At 37.4% G+C, this 22976-nt stretch overlaps 1 non-coding gene across 1 annotated transcript; it reads right to left on the bottom strand.

The window, feature by feature from the left end:
• Positions 1–12147: 12147 nt before the first annotated feature.
• Positions 12148–12223, bottom strand: TRNAA-GGC (transfer RNA alanine (anticodon GGC)). Its single transcript has one exon. It is a non-coding gene; the product is annotated as a tRNA-Ala (tRNA).
• Between the last annotated feature and the right edge of the window lie 10753 nt (positions 12224–22976).

Raw genomic sequence — 22976 nt, 5'->3', positions numbered from 1 at the left:
GAGGAACTTGGCAGATAATAAGATCTATACTACACTAGTCGCAAGCAGAGACTAGTGCCTCTTCTTCCCAGCCTAAACAGGCTATAAAGTGTGGAAAGCCTGGGTTGAGAGGTCCAACTGAATGCTAGGCGCTGAACAGTCACCTTGACAACAATTGACTCCCACCCCCGCCTGATTACACTGGAGGCCCTGACTGCCAGAGCCTTTCCCAAAGCCTTGCACTGAGTGGGGATAGAGTGGGGATTTCCCAGCTCTTTGAGCCTCTTACTCCCCAGGCAGAAGCAGTTGCAGCCTTATAGCTGGATCACCAGGCTGCTAATTCAGGAAGGGGGGACTAGGAGAGAGAATCCAGGAAAGCAAACTCTCTCATCGTTGGACCCTGCAAACGCCAACAAGCCTTGACTACCAGCAAGACTAAAGCCAATTATATGACATTGCCATAGAAACCCATCAACTGCAAATCCCTACCTAAGTATGACACAGGGGCAGAGCCTGGGGTACAGAGTCACCGACCAGGAAGAGGGAGAGAAAAGAAAAAGGAAGAAGTTAACCTCTCAAAATCAAGAAAAATCCACAGACTTTACAACTTGTTCCACTAATTTTTTTGTTGTTGTTTGTTTCTTCTATCTTATTGCCTTTATTTCCTCCACCTCGGTCCTTCTATTCTCTGCCCATCTTATGCTTCCCTTTTCTTGAACTACACTACCCATAACTGTTACATTTTATTTCTCTTCTTCATCCTCACCTTCCTTTAAGGTTATACTCTAAAACACTTAACTCTCACTCTCTCCTCTTTTGTTTTTTTTTATTTGCTTTATTTTGTTTTTTTCTCTTCCTTTTTTATTTCTTCCTTCGTTTTTCTCTTTTTCTTATTTTTTCCTTTCTATTCGTTTTTTCTTTTCTCGTTTTACTTTCCTCCCATTTAATCCTCAATCACGAACAAATTAGTTAATTTGGGACTCAAGGTTTTTTTTGGCTTTATTTTCCTTTTTTGCTTTTGTTTTTGTTTTTTTCTTGTTTGTTTATTTTTGTGGCATTTTGGGTCCTCCCAACCCAAGGTCTCCATTGTATTTAGTCTTCGCTCCACTTAATACAACAGATTTTTACTTATAATTTTTATTTTTTTCTTCTTTATTATTCTTTTTTTGGTCCTTTTTTCTGGTTCCTTCTTATCCCTCTCATTATATCTCTTAGTTGACCATCACTTACAAACAAATCATCTTATGCTTGTCAAAAATTTTCTTCCTTTTTTTTTTGCATTTAGTAGATCCCTACTCCCCTTTTTTGCCCCTTGAACTCTTCACCCCAAATCAGGCCCTCCATTATAGGCACAATATTTCCCTGAGGAGGGGAGAGGAGGGAAAGAGAAGAAAGAAAAAAAGGGGGAAATAATAAATTATTACTGTTTTTTTTTGTGGGGTGTTTTACCTTTTTTTTTTTTACTTTTTACTCTTTATTAATTCTAATTAGTGCTATCAACAAGACAACCCTCAGATGCCAATAAGAAAGAGAAAATCGAATATTATGGATACAAAAGAAAGAGAGGTAACACAAATAGATGTGGAAAAATCTATGGAGAAAAGACTTAACATATTGGAAGCCTTGGAGCTAAATGACAGAGAATTCAAGATAGAAATCCTAAAAATCCTCCGAGATATACAAGAAAACACAGAAAGGCAATATAGGGAGATCAGAAAACAACTCAATGAACACAAAGAATATATTACCAAGGAAATTGAAACTATTAAAACAAATCAAACAGACATGAAAAATTCAATTCACGAGCTGAAAAACGAGGTACAAGCTTAGCTAACAGAACAGCCCAGATTGAGGATAGGATTAGTGAAATAGAAGACAAACAACTTGAGGCACAACAGAGAGAAGAAGAAAGAGACTCAAAAATAATAAAAAACGAGAAAGCCCTACAGGAATTGTCTGACTCCATCAGAAAGAATAACATAAGAATAATAGGTATATCAGAGGGAGAAGAGAAAGAAAATGGAATGGAGAATATACTCAAACAAATAATAGACGAGAACTTCCCAAGCCTGTGGAAAGAACTAAAGCCTCAAATTCAAGAAGCAAACAGAACACCGAGTTTTCTTAACCCCAACAAACCCACTCCAAGGCACATCATAATAAAGATGACACAAACCAATGACAAAGAAAAAATTCTCAAGGCAGCCAGGGAAAAGAAGAGTACAACATATAAAGGAAGGCCTATTAGATTATCATCAGATTTCTCAGCAGAAACTCTACAAGCTAGAAGAGAGTGGACCCCAATATTTAAAGCCCTGAAAGAGAGGAACTTTCAGCCAAGAATACTATACCCATCAAAGCTATCCTTCAAGTATGAAGGAGATATAAAAACATTCACAAATACAGAAAAGATGAGAGAATTTATCAACAGAAAGCCCCCACTCCAGGAAATACTAAAGGGGGTTTTCCAACCACATTCAAAGAACAAAAGAAAACAACACCACAAGTAACAGCTCCACCAAGAACACAATAAAACCAAACTTAAACTGTGACAACAAAGGAAAAAAAGGGGGGAGAGGATGGAGATTAACAGTAGCAAAGGACGATGAAGTGCAGAAATACTTATAAGATAGGGTACTACAATGAATATGGTAGGTAACCTTTTCATTACTTAATGGTAACCACCCTTGAAAAAACCACCACAAAAACACTTGACTTAAAAAAGGTAGCAACAGAGGAAAGAAGTATGGAACACAAACAAACAAAAACAAATGATAGAAAAACAAAAGAGAAGAATCAAACTAGATACAAAACTAACAGAAAGCAATTTATAAAATGGCAGTAGGGAACCCACAAGTGTCAATAATTACACTAAATGTAAATGAATTAAACTTACCAATAAAAAGACACAGAGTAGCAGAATGGATTAAAAAAGAAAATCCAACTATATGCTGCCTACAAGAAACACATCTAAGCAAGAAGGATAAAAACAAATTCAAAGTGAAAGACTGGAAAACAATACTCTAAGCAAACAACACCCAAAAAAAAGCAGGCGTAGCAATACTCATATCTAATAATGCTGACTACAAGACAGAAAAAGTACTCAGAGACAAAAATGGTCATTTCATAATGATTAAGGGGAAGTTGAATCAAGAAGACATAACAATCCTTAATATATATGCACCAAACCAAGGAGCACCAAAATATATAAGACAGCTACTTATTGACCTTAAAACAAAAACTAACAAAAATACAATCATACTTGGAGACCTCAATACACCGCTGACGGCTCTAGATCGGTCATCCAAACAGAGAATCAATAAAGATATAGTGGCCTTAAATGAAATACTAGAACACCTGGATATGATAGACATCTACAGGACACTTCATCCCAAAGCGACAGAGTATACATTTTTCTCTAGTGTACATGAAACATTCTCAAGAATTGACCATATGTTGGGCCACAAAGAAAATATCAGCAAATTTAGAAAAATTGAAATTGTACCAAGCATATTTTCTGATCATAAAGCCTTGAAACTAGAATTCAACTGCAAAAAAGAGGGGGAAAAAACCCACAAAAATGTGGCAACTAAACAACATACTTCTAAAAAATGAATGGGTCAAAGAAGAAATAAGCGCAGAGATCAAAAGATATATACAGACAAATGAAAATGTAAATACAACATATCAGAATCTCTGGGATGCAGCAAAAGCAGTAATAAGAGGAAAGCTCATATCACTTCAGGCTTATATGAACAAACAAGAGAGAGCCGAAGTAAACCACTTAACTTCACACCTTAAGGAACTAGAAAAAGAAGAAAAAAACCCAAAACCAGACGAAGAAAGGAGATAATAAAAATCAGAGCAGAAATAAATGAAATAGAGAACAGAAAAACTATAGAAAAAATCAATAAAACAAGGAGCTGGTTCTTTGAAAAGATCAACAAAATTGACAAACCCTTGGCAAGACTCACCAAGGAAAAAAGGCACAGGACTCAAATAAATAAAATCCAAAATGAAAGAGGAGAGATCACCACAGACATCATAGATATACAAAGAATTATTGTAGAATACTATGAAAAATTATATGCCACCAAATACAACAATCTAGAAGAAATGGATAAATTCCTAGAACAATACAACCTTCCTAGACTGAGTCATGAAGAAGCAGAAAGCCTAAACAGACCAATCAGCAGGGAGGAAATAGAAAAAACTATTAAAAACCTCCCCAAAAATAAAAGTCCAGGCCCAGACGGTTATACTAGTGAATTCTATCAAACATTCAAAGAAGACTTGGTTCTTATTCTACTCAAAGTCTTCCAAAAAATTGAAGAAGAAGCAATACTTCCAAACACATTTTATGAGGCCAACATAACCCTCATACCAAAACCTGGCAAGGATGGCACAAAGAAATAAAACTACAGACGAATATCTCTAATGAATACAGATGCTAAAATACTAAACAAAATACTGGCAAACCGAATACAACAACATATTAAAAAAATAATACATCATGATCAAGTGGGATTCATCCCAGAATCTCAAGGATGGTTCAACATACGCAAAACGGTTAACGTAATACACCATATCAACAAAACAAAGAACAAAAACCACATGATCTTATCAATAGATGCAGAAAAGGCTTTTGATAAAATACAACACAATTTTATGTTTAAGACTCTCAACAAAATGGGTATAGAAGGAAAATATCTCAACATGATAAAGGCCATATATGATAAACCATCAGCCAACATCATATTAAACAGCATAAAACTGAGGACTTTCTACCTTAAATCAGGAACAAGACAGGGTTGTCCACTCTCTCCACTCTTATTTAACGTGGTGCTAGAAGTTCTGGCCAGAGCAATCAGACAAGACAAAGAAATAAAAGGCATCCATATCGGAAAAGAAGAAGTAAAGGTATCACTTTTTGCTGATGATATGATCCTATACATCGAAAACCCGAAGGACTTCACAAAAAGATTATTAGAAACAATAAACCAATACAGTAAGGTCGCAGGATACAAAATTAACATACAAGAGTCCATAGCCTTTCTATATGCCAACAATGAAATATTAGAAAACGAACTCAAAAAAATAATCCCCTTCACGATTGCAACAAAAAAAATAAAATACCTAGGAATAAACTTAACAAAGAATGTAAAGGACCTATATAATAAAAATTACAAAGCATCATTAAGGGAAATCAAAAAAGATACAATGAGATGGAAAAATATTCCTTGTTCTTGGATAGGAAGAATAAATATAATCAAAATGGCCATATTACCCAAAGCAATATACAAATTTAATGCAATTCCCATCAAAATCCCTATGAGATTTTTTAAAGAAATGGAACAAAAAATCATCAGATTTATATGGAACTATAAAAAACCCCGAATAGCCAAAACAATCCTAAGGAAAAAGAATGAAGCTGGGGGCATTACAATACCTGACTTTAAACTATATTATAGGGCCACAATAATCAAAACAGCATGGTATTGGCAGAAAAATAGACACTCAGACCAATGGAACAGAATAGAAAGCCCAGAAATAAAACCACATATATATGGTCAAATAATCTTTGATAAAGGGGCCAACAACATACAATGGACAAAAAAAAGCCTCTTCAACAAATGGTGTTGGGAAAACTGGAAAGCCACATGCAAAAGAATGAAACTCGACTATAGCCTGTCCCCGTGTACTAAAATTAATTCAAAATGGATCAAAGACCTAAATATAAGACCTGAAACAATAAAGTACATAGAAGAAGACATAGGTACTAAAATCATGGACCTGGGTTTTAAAGAACATTTTATGAACTTGACTCCAATGGCAAGAGAAGTGAAGGCAAAGATAAATGAATGGGACTACATCAGAATAAAAAGATTTTGCTCAGCAAGAGAAACTGATATCAAAATAAACAGACAGCCAACTAAATGGGAAATGATATTTTCAAACAACAGCTCAGATAAGGGCCTAATATCCAAAATTTACAAAGAACTCATAAAACTCAACAACAAACAAACAAACAATCCCATAAAAAAATGGGAAGAGGACATGAACAGACACTTCTCCCAGGAAGAGATACAAATGGCCAACAGATATAGGAAAAGATGCTCAGCTTCATTAGTTATTAGAGAAATGCAAATCAAAACTACAATGAGATACCACCTCACCCCTGTTAGATTAGCTATTATCAACAAGATGGGTAATAGCAAATGTTGGAGAGGCTGTGGAGAAAAAGGAACCCTCATTCACTGTTGGTGGGACTGTAAAGTAGTACAACCATTATGGAGGAAAGTATGGTGGTTCCTCAAAAAACTGCAAATAGAACTACCTTATGACCCAGCAATCCCTCTACTGGGTATATACCCCAAAACCTCAGAAACATTGATACGTGAAGACACATGTAGCCCCATGTTCATTGCAGCACTGTTCACAGTGGCCAAGACATGGAAACAACCAAAAAGTCCTTCAATAGAAGACTGGATAAAGAAGATGTGGCACATATACACTATGGAATACTACTCAGCCATAAGAAATGATGACATCAGATCATTTACAGCAAAATGGTGGGATCTTGATAACATTATAAGGAGTGAAATAAGTAAATCAGAAAAAAACAAGAACTACATGATTCCGTACATTGGTGGAACATAAAAATGAGACTAAGAGACATGGACAAGAGTGTGGTGGTTACCAGGGGTGGGGGGAGGGAGGACATGGGAGGGAGGGAGGGAGAGAGTTAGGGGGAGGGGGAGGGGCACAGAAAACTAGATAGAGGGTGGCGGAGGACAATCTGACTTTGGGCGAGGGGTACGCAACATAATTTAATGACAAAATAACCTAGACATGTTTTCTTTGAATATATGTACCCTGATTTATTAATGTCATCCCATTACCATTAATAAAAATTTATTTAAAAAAAAAAAAGAAGCAAAAATAAAAAAAATAAAAAAGAATAAAGGGGCAATAAACAACTACATATCAATAGTAACCTTAAATATAAATGGATTAATGATCCAATCAAAAGACATAGGGTAGCAATGTGGATAAGAAAACAGGACCCATACATATGCTGTCTACAAGAGACACACCTTAAAACAAAAGATACACATAGACTGAAGATAAAAGGATGGAAAAAAGTATTTCATGCAAATGGAAACAAACAAACAATAAAGCTGGGGTAGCAATATTTTTATATCAGACAAAATGGACTTTAAAACAAAGGCTATAGTAGGAGATAAAGAAGGACACCACATAATGATAAAGGGAGCAATCCAACAGGAAGATATAACCATTATAAATATCTACGCACCTAACATAGGAGCGCCTAAATATATAAAGCAGACTTTGATGGATATAAAGGGTGAGATCAACAGCAATACTATAATACTAGAGGATTTCAATACCCCACTAACATCACTAGATAGGTCCTCAAGGAAGAAAATTAGCAAAGAAACAGCGGACTTAAAGGACACACTAGATCAACTCGATTTAGTGGATATCTTCAGAACCTTTCACCCTAAAGCAGCAGAATATACATTATTTCCAAATGCTCCTGGTACATTCTCTAGAATAAACCACATGTTAGGGCACAAAAGCTGTCTCAACAAATTTAAGAAGATTGAAATCCTATCAAGCACCTTCTCTGACCACAATGGCATGAAACTAGAAATCAACCACAACAGAAAAACTGAAAAATACTCAAACACTTGGAAACTAAATAGCATGTTATAAACAATGAATGGGTTAACAATGAGAACAAAGAAGAAATAAAAAAATTTCTAGAAATGAATGATAATAAGCATACAACAACTCAAAATTTATGGCGCACAGCAAAAGCAGTACTGAGAGGGAAGTTCATAGCATTACAGGCATACCTTAAGAACCTAGAAAAAGCTCAAATAAACAACTTAACCCTGCATCTAAAAGAACTAGAAAAAAACAGCAAATACAGCCCAGAAGTAGTAGAAGAAAGAAAATAATAAAGATCAGAGCAGAAATAAATGACATACTAAAGAAACAATACGGAAGATCAATGAGACCAGTAGCTGGTTCTTTGAAAAGGTAAACAAGATCAATGAACCTTGAGCCAGACTCACTAAGAAAAAAAGAGGACTCAAATAAATAAAATTAGAAATGAGAGTGGGAAAATAACAGCTGACACAACAGAAATACAAAGAATTGTAAGAAAATACTATGAAGAACTGTCTGCCAAAAAAATTAGACAACCTAGATGAAATGGACAAATTTGTTGAAACATAAAATATTTTAAAAATCAATCGGGAAGAATCAGAAAACCTAAACAGACCGATTACAACAAATGAGATCGAAACAGTTATCAAAAAAATCCCAACAAACAAAAGCCCAGGGCCCAATGGGTTCAAAGTGAATTTTACCAAATATTCAAAGAAGAACTAACTCTTATCCTTCTCAAGCTATTTCAAAAATTTCAAGAGGAAGGAAGACTTCCAAGCTCCTTTTATGAGGCGAGCATAATTCTGATTCCAAAACCAGGCAAAGACAACACAAAGAAAGAAAATTATAGGCCAATACCCCTGATGAATCTAGATGCTAAAATCCTCAACAAAATATTAGCCAACCAGATCTAGCAATATATGAAAAAAATCACACACCATGATCAAGTGGAATTTATTCTGGAAAGGCAAGGCTGGTCAATATTTGCAAATCAATCAATGTGATTCATCACATAAACAAAAGGAAGGAGAAAAACTACATGATAATTTCAATAGATGCAGAAAAAGCATTTGATAAAATCTAGCACCTATTTATGATCAAAACTGTCAGCAAAGTGGGAATACAGGGAACACACCTCAACATGATAAAGGCCATCTATGACAAACCCACTGCCAACATCATACTCAATGGGCAAAATTAAAAACAATACCCTTAAGATCAGGAACAAGGCAGGTATGCTTCCTTTCACCACTCTTATTCAACATAGTCCTAGAAGTCCTAGCCACAGCAATCAGACAAGAAGAAGAAATAAAAGGCATCCAAATTGGAAAAAAAGAAGTAAAACTATCATTATTTGTAGATGATATGATATTGTATATAGAAAACCCTAAAGTCTCAGTCAAAATACTACTGGACCTGATAAATGAATTCAGCAAGGTGGCAGGATATAAAATTAATACTCAGATATCAGAGGCATTTTTATACATCAACAATGAAATGTCAGAAAGAGAAATTAAGGAAACAATCCCCTTCACTATTGCAACCAAAAAAATAAAGTACCTAGGAGTAAATTTAACCAAGGAGATTAAAGACTTGTACTCAAAAAGTTATAAAACATTGATAAAAGAAATCAAGGAAGATACAAACAAGTGAAAGCATATACCATGCTCATGGTTAGGAAGAATAAACATCATTAAAATGTCTATATTACCTGAAGCAATTTATAAATTCAATGCAATACCAATTAAAATACCAATGACTTCAAAGATATAGAACAAATATTCCAAAAATTTATATGGAACCAGAAAAGAACACAAATAGCCTCAGCAATCTTGAAAAAGAAGAATAAAGTGAGAGGTATCACACTTCCTGATATCAAGTTATACTACAAAGCACTATACTCAGAACAGCTTGGTACTGGCATAAGAACAGACATATAGATCAATGGAACAGAACAGAGAACCCAGAAATAAACCCACACCTTATGGACACATATCACACCTGATATTTGACAAAGGAGGTAAGAGCATATAATGGAGTCAGGACAGTCTCTTTAACAAACGGTATTGGAAAAATTGGACAGGTACTTGCAAAAAAATGAAACTTGATCACTAACTTACACCATTCACAAATGTAATCTCAAAATGGATAAAAGTCTTAAATGTAAGTTGTGAAACCATTAGCATCTTGGAAGAAAACATAGGCAGTAAATTCTCTGATATCTCTCACAGCAATATTTTTGCTGACTTATCTCCATGGGCAAGTGAAATAAAGGACAGGATGTACAAATGGGACTATATCAAACTAAAAAGCTTTTGCATAGCAAAAGACACCATGAACAAAATAAAAAGACATCCCACAATATGGGAGAATATATTCTCCAGTATGTCTGATAAGGGGTTAATAACCAAAATTTATAAAGAACTTGTAAAACTCAACACCAGGAAGAAAAAAATCCAATCAAAAAATGAGCAAAAGAAATGAATAGACACTTCACCAAAGAGGACGTACAGATGACCAATAGGCATATGAAAAAATGCTCAACTCACCAATCATTAGAGAAATGCAAATTAAAACCACAATGAGATGTCACCTCACACCAGTCAGAATGGCGCTCATCAACAAAACAACACAGAATAAATGCTGAGGAGAATTTGTACAAAAGGGGACCCTCCTACACTGTTGGTGGGAATGCAGACTAGTGCAGCCACTGTGGAAAACAGTATGGAGATACCTCAAAAAATTAAAAATCGAACTGCCTTTTGACTCAGCTGTCCTATTTTTAGGAATATATCCCAAGAACACCATAGCACTGTTTCAAAAGGAGAAATGCACCCTCATGTTTATGGCAGCATTGTCCACAATAGCAAAGATCTATCTGGAAACAGCCCAAGTGTCTGTCAGTGTATGAGTGGATTAAAAAGCTGTGGTACATATATACTATGGAATACTATGGGGCCATGAAAAAGAAGGAAATCTTACCTTTTGTGGCAACATGGATGGACATGGAAACTATTATGTTAAGTGAAATAAGCCAGGTAGAAAAAGAAAAATATCATATGACCTCACTCATTTGAGGAATCCAATGAACAATGTGATCTGAGGAATGGAATTGAGACAGAGGAGAGATCAAAGGGATCAGAGGAAAAGAGAACAGAGGGAAAGAGAATGATAGGATAGGATAATCCTGAAGGGAAGGGTGGAGGGTGCAATTGGGAGGGGGGCAAGGGAGATGTTGAAGGGAATACAGGGAAGGGGGGATGCATTTGGGGCAACACTAGAATCTATGAAAACATAATAAATTAAAATCAATTAAAAATATTTCACTTTTTAAAAACATTCTTGTATGAAACCAGAGTTTAATGGAATAAGGCATTTGCTATTTTTAAAAAACCTGTAGTGACTTTTTCAATAAAGAAAAAAATGCTTTACTAAGCAAATAAAGTTTATCTAGCTAACTATTTAAATATATATATATTTCCCCCCAGGAGATAATTTTTTTTTAATTTTTGAGTATTTTGATTGTGAGGGGGCACCCTATGAGTCAGTGAGGCAGTGCTCAGCTGTAATAATCACAAGCCCCTCCAAAATCCACACAGTCACCTTCACTTGGATTCGTGCTGGTGTTGCTAGAATGAGGGAATCAGATATCCTTCAATCAGCACCTCCTGCTAACAAATAATGACCATGAGTGGAAATTAACAACAGCCATCCAACAATCATGCACCCATAAATTGCACAGAATCTGTTGCCACAAAGGGCATGGAGACAGTTCCGCAGTCTATGAAAACAGATCAGGATTAGATGCATCTTAGAATAGGAACCTCAGATATGACCACCCACATATGCTAACCCAAGGAGATGCTTATTATAACTGCTGACTACTTGACCAGGCTAGCTCTGTGGTGCTGTCCCTATGACTCCTTTTTAATTTTACAATACTGCAAGACAGATATTACCACTTTACACATTTTAGAACTACTCTTGACCAAAGTTACAAAACTAGCCAGTCACAAAATGAGGATTTTAAACAGGTCTTTCTCAATACAAAACTCTTCCTATTATTCTATGGTTCCTAATCAGAGATACCTGTTTTCATTGAGTGAATAACATAGTAGCATGAAAAAGAGTTGATTTTTTTAATGAACTTCCCATAAACTCAAACTGATTTTTTTTTTTTTTTTGTATTTTTCTGAAGCTAGAAACGGGGAGGCAGTCAGACAGACTCCCGCATGCACCCAACCGGGATCCACCCGGCATGCCCACCAGGAAGCGATGCTCTGCCCATCTGGGGCATCGCTCTGTTGCGACCAGAGCCAGTCTAGCGCCTGAGGCAGAGGTCATGGAGCCATCCCCCCACCCGGGCCATCTTTGCTCCAATGGAGCCTTGGCTGCGGGAGGGGAAGAGAGAGACAGAGAGGAAGGAGAGGGGGAGGGGTGGAAAAGCAGATGGACACGTCTCCTGTGTGCCCTGGCCGGGAATTGAACCCGGGACTTCCGCATGCCAGGCCGACGCTCTACCACTGAGCCAACCGGCCAGGGCCTCAAACTGATTTTAAGATTGGATTAAAAAGCAAATCCAACTATACATTGTCAAAAAGAGATGTACCTTAGATTCAAAAACTATCAATAAATTGACAGCAAGGGAGAGAAAAATATAAAATGCAAACAGTATGTGTAAGAGCTGGAGCAGCTGCATTAACATCAGGCAAGTAGGTTTCAAAATAAGAAATATTACAAGAGAGATAGAAGAATATTTTATAGTGATAAATGCATCAGTACACCAGGGACATAGAATAGTCATAATAATCATATATGTATACACATTTAAGAACAGATTATCTAGATATATGAAGCCAAAACTGAAAAAATTATATCCTTTTATTTACAATCAAATGATTTGCAACGAAGGTGTCAAAGCAATTAAATAGAAAAAAAAGTCCTTTCTTATAATGCTGGTGATATTGATATCCATACATAAATGAATAAACTTAGACCTTTATTTCATACCATACACAAAAATTAACTCAAAAGTCCATAGGTAGATGAATGGATAAAAAAACACATACATACAAAAAGAAAATTATTAAACCATTAAAAAATGAGATCTTACCATTTACAACAACAAAAATAGACCTCAAGGGCAGTATGCTAAGTGAAAAAAGACAGAGAAAGACAAACACAGTATGATAATGTATATGTGGAATCTAAAAACCTGCTCATAGATATAGAAAACATATTGATGGTGATTGACAGAGGGGAGGTATTGGGGGTGTAGACAAAATGGGTGAAGGGGATCAAAAGGTACAAACTTCCAGTTATGAAATAAATAAGTCTTGGTGACTATGGTTAGTAATACCATGGTGCATATGTGAAGGTTGTTAAGACAGTAGATCTTAATAGTTCTCATCACAAGAAAAAAAGTGGTAACTATGTAAGGAGATAAATGGTAACTAAACTTACTGTGGTGATAATTTTGCAACATATGCAAATTTTAAATCATTATGTTGTACACCTGAAACTAGTATCATGTTAAATGTTGATTGTATCTCAACAACAACAACAACAAAATCAGACCAAAAGGATTAGAGACCTAAATGTAAGACCTAGAATTTAAGAACTAAAAGATAGCTTTGGAGAAAAATTTTATGACTTTGGGTTAGACAAATATCTGTTAGATAAAACCCCAAAACTAAACCTATAAAAAAATTTAAAATAATAAACTTCATTAACACTTAAAACTTTTGCACTTCAAAAGACATCACTAACAAAATAAAAAGGCAAATTGCAGACAGGAATGAAATATTTGCACGTCTTCTATCTGATGACAGACTTACACACAGTATAAATAAAGAACTCAACACTCAACAGGAAGACAACCAGCCCAACTTACAAAATGGCAAAGGCTAAATAGAGATTTTACCTAAGTGGACACATGCTTGACTAATAAGAACTTGAAAGATTCAGAGTCATTAGTCATAAAGGAAATGCAAATTAAAATCACAATGAGATTTTTTTTCTTAATCCCTTCACCTTTTTCACCCAGTCCCTCAACCCCTCTCCCTTCATTATGGTGATTACCAGAGAGAAATGGGGAGTAGAAGAGGGGTGAAGGGGGGATAAGAGGTGATGGGAGGAGACTTGACAGAAGTGAACACACAATACAATATACAGGTGATATATTATAGAATTATGCACCTAAAACCTATGCAATTTTCTTAACCAATGTCACCTCAATAAATTCAATATTAAAAAAACACAGAGGACCATTAGAAGCCTTTCTGGGGATTATTTTATCTTTTTTATACACAAAAAAAGTTTGTACAAAACTTGCTTGTATAACCAATGGTTCCACATAAGGTCATTCAAAGGTGTAAGGAAGACTGCTTGTGAAGAAGGAATCTACTATTTCAAATTTCAAAACAAAGCAAGCTGTCATAGAAGGCAGAATCAATAGCTCTCTTTTCTAGGTTGTAGTTCTGCTTTTTCCTATAATTTTTTAATGTAGCCAATTTTGTTTGGGGTTTATGGACTTGAATTAATATATTTCTATTATTGCACAAAGTTAGGCTGGTAGGGAAAAAATTGTTTTATTTTTTGCATTATCTTTTAATAGTAAAATCTTGGAACTTAAGAAAGAAAGAAGAAGGAAGGGAGGGAGGGAGGGAGGGAGGGAGGGAGGGAAAAAGAAGAAAGAAAGAAAGAAAGAAAGAAAGAAAGAAAGAAAGAAAGAAAGAAAGAAAGAAAGAAAGAAAGAAAGAAAGAAAGAAAGAGAAACCTATAATGAGATACCACTACCCACCAGCCAGGCAGCCACAATCAGGAAGACAGACAAGGAAAATTGTTGGGGAGAATGTGGAAGAACTGTCATCGTCACTCATTGTGGAAATAAATGTACATGATACAACTATTTTGTAAACAGTTTGGAAGTTTCTTAAAATTTAAATCTGTTATATGGTTTTGCAATTTCATTCCCAAGAATCTACAAAAGAAATTAAGACATATGCCCACAGTGAATGTGAGTGTTCGCAGCTGCAGTAATCACAATAACCAATCACTAGAAACAACCCAAATGCTCGCTGGCTGATAACTGGATCAGTACAATGTGCCACATCTGTCCTGTAACGGGATGTTATTCAACAACAAAGGGGAAGGAAACATTGACAAATATGACAACGTGGGTGAGCCTAAAAGCATTAGAAGCACATACAAAGGACAACACATTGTATGATTCCATTTATATGAAATATCAAGAAAAATGAACTCTGTAGAGGCAGAAACAGATTGTGGATGGATGTCTATGGTCGATGGAGAGTAAATAGAGATTCATAACAAATGGGCTTAAGGTAAACTCGGCAGGTGAGGGAAAAGTTCTAAAACTGTACTGTGGCCACGGTCTTACACTCTGTAAATTCATGAAAGCCACTGAATTGTGCACTAACAATAGGTGAACTTCTTGCTATATTTCAATAAAGCTGTTAAAAAGTACTAAACAGCCAGACCAGGTAGTGGCACAATGGATAAGAGTGTTGACCTGGGACTCTGAGGACTCAAGTTGCAAACCCTGAGGTCACCAACTTGAGCGCAGACTCACCAGCTTGAGTGTGGGATCATCAACATGACCCTATGGTCGCTGGCTTGAGCCCAAGATTGCTGACTTGAGCAAGGGGATACTGGCTCATCTGGAGCCACCCTCCTCCCCCAACCCCAGGTCAAGGTACATATAAGAAAGCAACCAATGAACAACTAAGGTGCTGCAACTATGAGTTGATGCTTCTCATCTCTCTCCCTTCCTATCTGTCTGCCCTTGTCTCTCTGTCTCTCTATTTCTGTCTCTTGCTTTAAAAAAATAACTAAACAAGCAGAATTTCTCAAACTTGGTTGCATATTTGTATCATTTGGGTACTTTTAAGATATGCTTAGGGTCTGGGATCTACTGTCTGATATTCTGATTTAATGTTCTTGGGCTCTGGGCATCAGAAATATTTAAAAGCATTACAGGTGATTCATAGTGTGTTCATGGTGAACAACCAGGGCAAGGAGGGTTTGTCCCTCCTTGAAGCCCTTATTTGACATGTGGTGTGCTAATCTCACCATTCCAGCTCTCCATTAATGTGGCCAACAATTGACTGAACATTCCCTGTATCCCAGTCATGATGTTGGACACCAAGGAGCAAAAAAAATAAGGAAGATTTCATTTCTATCTCTACAGACTCGCAGACCAGGGCCAGAGCAATCCAATAACTGCAGCACTGTATAAACTTCATAACTGAGTGAGATCAGGGTAGCGGAAGCACAAATAGAAAGGAATAGCCAATTCTGAGAAACAAAAGAAAGGTCAAGAAAGGCTTAAGAGAGAGTTCTCTATCCTGGGAGATTAGAAGGAGAGGCAACGGCAGAGGATATACACAAAACAAAGCATGCTAGAGGAAAAGTGAGTGACTCAGAGCAGCCATACATCTGGGAAAGAGGACTGAGAGAGCCCAGGAAGGAGGGCAAGGGAAATCCCAAAGGGTCTCAGCCACCATGTGATGAGGCTTATGGAAATGCCGTGGTCATGCATGTCCTTTAGCCAGAACACCCAGCACTTACTGGATAAGGAGTTGAAGGATGTTCACTTCTGGCCAAGATGGGACAATAAGGACCATATTCACACACACATACACCTACAAAAAACAAACAAACAGAAAACAGAAAAACTGTATAAAAGATTTGAAATCATGGTTTTCAGAAACCGAAATTAGGCACAGAACACCGGGGTCACAAGACAGGGTTGCAGGGAGGTGTGCTCAACCATCACTGTGGTAACCACCCGAGGAGGTTTAGTTCGTGGAGCAGGTAAGAGGAATCCAGGGGCAGGACAGCAGGTGTCTGAGTTGAGGGGACAGTGCCAGCAATTCGAGGAGAACAAGGTGGCTCAAGTTTTGAGGCCTGAGGCCTGGAGAGGAGAAAGAGGCCCAGAGAGAGGACAGAAACCCACAGAGAGTCCGTCTACTCTTCAGCTCAGGGCTGATCAGTCCATGCCCAGCAGGAGCCTAGGTGAGGTGAGGAGTCGTGCCTGTGCTCACCAGGAAGCCTGGAAAATCTGGTCCTTCGTGAGACAGAGTCCACGGGAAAGTCTCATCTTAGTGCCAGGGAAGATGTAGCCTCGAACCAAACCCTTCCCCGGGCCTTGTCTGAAAGTCTGTAAAGCAGTATCCCAACAGACCAAATAGCTCCCATAGTCTTGTCTGTGTCCCACAGCAGTGCTCAACAATGCATGTGGGAATTCAGAAAAAGGCAGCATCCAACAAGGTGAAATGAACAATGTCTAGAATCCAAAGAGAATTACTAGGCATGCAAAGAGACACACAGACATGATCAATATCAAGGAAATAAATCAAACTGACCAGAAACTGACAGATACCAGAATTGGCAGACAAAGACACTGAAACAGTTATAAGTTTACTTTACGTATACCTAAAAAGTTAAGTAGAGACACTGAAGATAAACAAACACTTCAACTGAATGACTAGAGGTAAAAAATGCACGACAAGGTGACCCTGGATGTGAGATCACTGGGGCAAGATTAGCAAGCTTGCACACATAGCAATAAACTGTACAAAACAAAGTGCAAAGAAAAAATAATTTAAAAAACTGAATAGGGTGTCGGTAAACTGTGGGACAACTTCAAGTGACCTGATATACATGTCACTGAGTTTCCAAAAGCATGAGGGGGATGAAGAAATGATCAAAAATGTTTCAAATTAGAAAAGAAAGAAACCTTTGAAAACCCAAGAAGGAAAATGAAAACTAAGCACAAGAAACAAAGAAGTTTATCCCTTTTAAAAAATTTTTATTTAGAAAATTAAATTTAACAAGGTGACACTGATCAATAAGAGTACATAGGCTTCTGGTAAAGATTTCTATAGCATTTGAACCGTTGATTATGTTGTATACCTATCGCCCAAAGTCAAAGAATTTTCCGTCACCTTATAGTTGTCCCTTTTAAAACAAGTTATCCTAAGGCACGTCATCACTGGACTTTTTAAACCAGTGACAATGAGAAACATGAAAGTAACCAAGGGTGGGAAAGACACTTCACATACAGAAAAAAAGAGATAAAGCAGTTCTCACCAAAACAAGGCAAGTGAGAAGACAGTGGAGTCATATTTTTAAGTACTAGAAAAAATACATTGTCAATAAAAAAAAAAAAAAACTAGGTAAAGGAGAGAATTTTAAACATTTGGGCACTCATATGCTAAACAAAAAGTTTCACACCTAAAAATTAACTCAAAGTGGATCATAGACCTAAATATAAAACCTAAAACTATAAAAATTTTAGGAAAAAGTAAAAAAGAAAATCTTTATGACATTACACTAGGCATAGGTATTTTTGCTACAACACCAAATACATAACCTATAAAAGAAGATACTGTTAAAATAGACTTCATCAAAAATTCTGATCTTTGGCCCTGATCAGTTGGCTCAGTGGATAGAGAGAGCCTCGGCCTGGCATATGGATGTCCCAGGTTTGATTCCAGGTCAGGGCACACAAGAGAAGCGACCATCTGCTTCGCTCGCCTCCCTCTTCCTCTTCTCTATCTCTTCCTCTCCTGCACCAGTGGCTCAATTGGTTTGAGTGTCGGCCCTGGGCACTGAGGATAGTTCTGTTAATTCAAGCATCAGTCCCAGACTGAGGTTGCCAGGTGGATCCCAGTTGAGGCACATGTGGGAGTGTGTCTCTCTATCTCCCCTCCTCTCCCTTAAATAAATAAAAAAAAAAATACTGATCTTCAAAAGACAGTATTAAGAGATTTAAAAAACAAGCCACAAACTGAAGGCGATTATTTGCAAACCTGTGGCTTGGAGTGCTGAGTTAACCAGAATGTGAATAAAGAGCACACTGGGGGATGTGAGGGCTGGTATAACGAGTTTAATTTAGGGGTGAATTCAGTGCATTTAATAACCCAGAGTGTACGGGAGTCTATACACTCCCACAGCCATTAGCTTTAATGAGTTTCACACTGATCTGGAATGATTGGTGTGCTTTCACCATGAACTTCTCTCCACCCCCTCTCTTAATTCCTCCCTACCAACTGGAAGTTCGAATGGCTGAACATAATTTTTAAAATATGCAATGCACTGAAGGTTCAGATATGTAATTAAACAGCTATACATCTTTGTATTTAACAACTCACAGTTTAAAATATTTATGGATCATGTGCTATGTGCCAGGCACTTACAGAACCGTGAAGAAAAAGAAAGACTTGGTCCTTGTCCTCACAGAACTTGGAACTTGTACGGAAGAGATGTCACCAGTTAAGAGTGAAAGATACCACGACAGGGAATGCCCAGGGTGCCGTGGGGCTCCCTGAAAAAGTAATGTTTACTTGTATTTCCATATGACAGTCAGGAGTTACCCTAGCTAAGAGAAGGCATGGAGAAGAGGGAGCAGGTGTGCAAACACCTGGATAAAAAGGAGTCAGTACAGACAGGGCACAGAACACCAGAGCTGTGTGCCAGAAGGAGTGGGCTTGGAGAGAAGTCAGACACCAAACTCTGTGCCTTTGACCTTCAACCTGTACACACTCATGTCATTGATTAACTACCTATCTATTTTCAATTTCTTATTATATTTTTTAAAGCCTAATTTTTTTTAACTCATTGCATGTATTGATGAGAAATTTCCATCTTGCGTACTTCGAAAATTTACAAAAGTCGATTGGGGGGGAGTACAATTATAAATTCAAAGATATTAACATATAATAGCTTTCGTCTAGTCTGGTATTAATTCCAATTAAAACCAAGATGTGATCAATTTTCTGCCAGTTATTAGCCAAATTTAATTCCTAGATACAATCCCTGTTATCTGGGCCTTTAAATCACTTTATAAATAACTGCATGATCCATTTGAGAGGCCAGACAGAGAAGGCAGGGGAGCTCAAGCTACTCGAAATCACTGCACAGACAGAAGCCATGTCTCATGGGAGAGACCCAGAGCTAGCAGCCTGGCCGCCTATAGCAGGCAGCTCTCCAGCAGGGAAGCATGGAGGCAGGACAAGGCAGGCTTCCCAGAGAAGATGCATATGCATTGGATCTGCCTGGAGAGCCAGGTACTGTGGGGATGGCTTTGGAGAAAAGGGCGGAAACACACCATCTTTAGATTCCAGGCTGAGAGATTTACATTCCATTCTTCATGTCTATGGGTACTCACTGACATTTTTTTTTAAAGGGAATTAACCATTTCCATCAGGGTTAAAATGCCATTGATTTACGAGGTATGCATATTGCAGAACACGAATTATAAGATGCATCGTACCAGTATCAGAGACAGTAACGTGAGAAAAAATATGGAGTTCAGTATTCATGAGAGTTATTATCAATGGCTCTTGCTATTGATGTCAAAGAAAAAAAGTTCATTTTTCTATCTTTTTCTCTCCATAAATCAGAGGATTCTATATCTTTTAAAAAAGTGAAAGTACAGTTAATGAAAATGAAAATATTTGTGGTGGTGTTCACTAGCATCTGTAACTCAAGAGGTGAGATCATGGGTTTAATGAAGCCAAGGACTTCAGAATTATCCTAAGCTAGCCAGTTAGTCACCAAGAACACCATTTTTACTCAAACCACATACTCTTCACTAGATATCTATTTTGCAAATGTATACAAATACTTCTAACAAAAACCACCAGGCCAAGCAGAGTCACTGAACTGAAGAGCTGGGAAGGATCCCAGAAGTTATGAAGTAAAATGTCCCTCCCATCACTGCCTGGTGTCAGCCCCCACTCAATGTCCTCTCCAGCTGAACCTGAGCCCCCTCAGGAGAGAGGCTCTGCCTCGTCACCATGTGGCCCCTGAATGATACCCTGTGCTCAGGAAATACTGGTGAGCCAGTGAATGGCTGTTCTTTGGGAGAAATGTACTAACCATACAGCCTATCTGTATGAAGAGCTCAAATTGGTGAAATAGTTTAAAAGACACTAAAAGTTATCTCTGGGACCTTCTAATGATGTCTGCCCGCCGCCCACATGCGAGCCTTGCAAATACTTTCTGGCAGCTTCTTTTCCAAGACACATGTTCCTGTGTCACTCCACAGCCGGACACCTATCTTTGTTTCCAAGACTTTCTACTGTCCCCTCTGGGCTACATTGGGTCAGTTTCTCTAAAACTTGTGGCACCCAGGATGAAATATATTTCTTCCCCATTGTTGTCTGCCTGGGCCAGAGTGGACGTTTCTGTGACTAAATCTTTCCAAGTCCTTCACACCTCATGAAAATCACATCAAATGGCAAGATAACACGGAGGAGGCCACACAAGTAGGTACCACAAACTCCTCCTAGGAGCTGATTAGTCTGTTAAGGAACCTCTGTGAGGGACCAGGACATGGGAAGAGGGGTTCATTCCGTTCCCCACACAATTGGACCCTCAGTAGGAGATCTCTGAAAGCTGCCTTTTCTGAATGGAGACTCAGTGAACATTCAACCACCTGGGAAGTTTAGGCTCCCGCTGCATGGGGACTTGAACCGCAACAGTGATCAGAATGTAAATGCAGATACGGTAACTTAGCATTTGAAATGGGGAATGGGTTTGATTGCCCTCAGAGATTTTTTTTTTTAAATAAATTGCTTTTACTTTTATGGCAATACTGGATCACGAACCCATTCACCTTATCATTGCGTAATGAGACCTCTAAAACAAGCCATAAAAATACTTTGCTTGCAATGCTATTTTTAGAAACTCCAATCTTATGGAAAAATCTTTCTCACTATTAAAAACATTTGTAACTCTTCAAGAATCTTAGAAAAGAAAGAATTCCCATACACTTAAGATCCGATGATAATTATAAAAATCAAGGGATTGGAAGACAGTAGTGAGAAGTATTTTTTCAAGTTACTTAAAATCTGGCACTAAAAAAAGTAGAATGTAATCTAGAAATGGCTGAAAGTAGTCTGAAAAGAGACATTGTTTTGACATGACAGTCTGGGAGGTAGACCAATAATAGTTCCAAGAAAAATATTTTCCATGAAATTATATTTCTTCTATTGAAAATATATAGAATAAAAATCCTACCTTAAAACACTAAAAAGTAAACTTTAAGAATTAATAGTGAATGCAATTTAAGAGAAAAATAATAACCTATTTTTTTAACCATCAGATTATACAAAGTTGATAGCATTCATAGTTGATGAGAATAAGTCATCATCAGACTTTGTCATTTGAGGACAAGTTGCTATACTGTTGAAGAAATCACCTGGAAATGTGTAGTATAATATAAAAGATGCATACTACTGAACTAGCAATACTACTTTTGTATCTAAGATGGGTGTATGAGGTGTTTGTTGCAGTATTATTTGTCCCAGTAAAAACTAGAAATAATCTGAATGTCTTTAGTTATTATGGTAAAGCAACGAAAAATATTATTTGACTGTAAAAAAAGAAGGTATAAATTAGACATTGATGTGAATACTAGATGGATGATCTTGAATTTAAAATAAGAAACTACAGAGTAATATAAAGACTATAGTCTTTTCTGAAAAACCAAATAACAACAACATATGAGTGTAATTGTATGCTTGTACAAGCATAAGCTTTTGATGCTTATTTCCTCCGGTGGTGAAGGTACTAAGAAGTGATTAAAAAGGGAGCTTTAGAGCCCCCTAATCAAGAGCTGCTCCACATAAACATGGAAAGAAGTAAGAAGACTGCTTGCTATTTGCACGTAGGTCCAAGTCATCTATTCTTTCCATCCCTCCCCGCGCCGTCACCACACCTAAATATTTCATGGAAATTCTGGAGTCACTGTAGCTTCAAAGACTTGACACAGGAAAGAGATTGCTTTCTTATATACATATCTATTTCTAATTTTAAAAATTATCATGTACTGCCTGACCTGTGGTGGCGCAGTGGGATAAAGCGTCGACCTGGAAACGCTGAGGTCGCCTGTTCAATACCTTGGGCTTGCCTGGTCAAGGCACATATGGGAGTTGATGCTTCCTGCTCCTTCTCTCTCTCTCTCTCTCTCTCTTTCTTGTTTCCTCTGACCTTTCTGACTCTACTAAACCCAAGTCTAGGCATTGTTCATTGTAAGGACTAGAAAGGGTCAGAGTGCTTCTCAAAATCATTCCCTAGTCAATGCTTCCCCAGCCAGTCTTCAAGGTTTATCCGCAAGCATTGGCTTCCAAGTCCAGACAGTATATTTCTCATTTGAAGATCCTGCTGTGAGTATAGTGGAGATCAGTGCCTTTCAATGAATTATTTTTCCAGGAGTTCTGATGAGCCGGCAAAGTTATTGGTCTTCCATTCCCATGGCAGTT

This window comes from Saccopteryx bilineata, chromosome 3, assembly GCF_036850765.1.
Source record: "Saccopteryx bilineata isolate mSacBil1 chromosome 3, mSacBil1_pri_phased_curated, whole genome shotgun sequence".
NCBI classification, from domain to species: Eukaryota; Metazoa; Chordata; class Mammalia; order Chiroptera; family Emballonuridae; genus Saccopteryx; species Saccopteryx bilineata.
The sequence above is the reverse complement of the archived record's forward strand: the minus strand, read 5'-3'. Positions and strand labels throughout refer to the sequence as shown.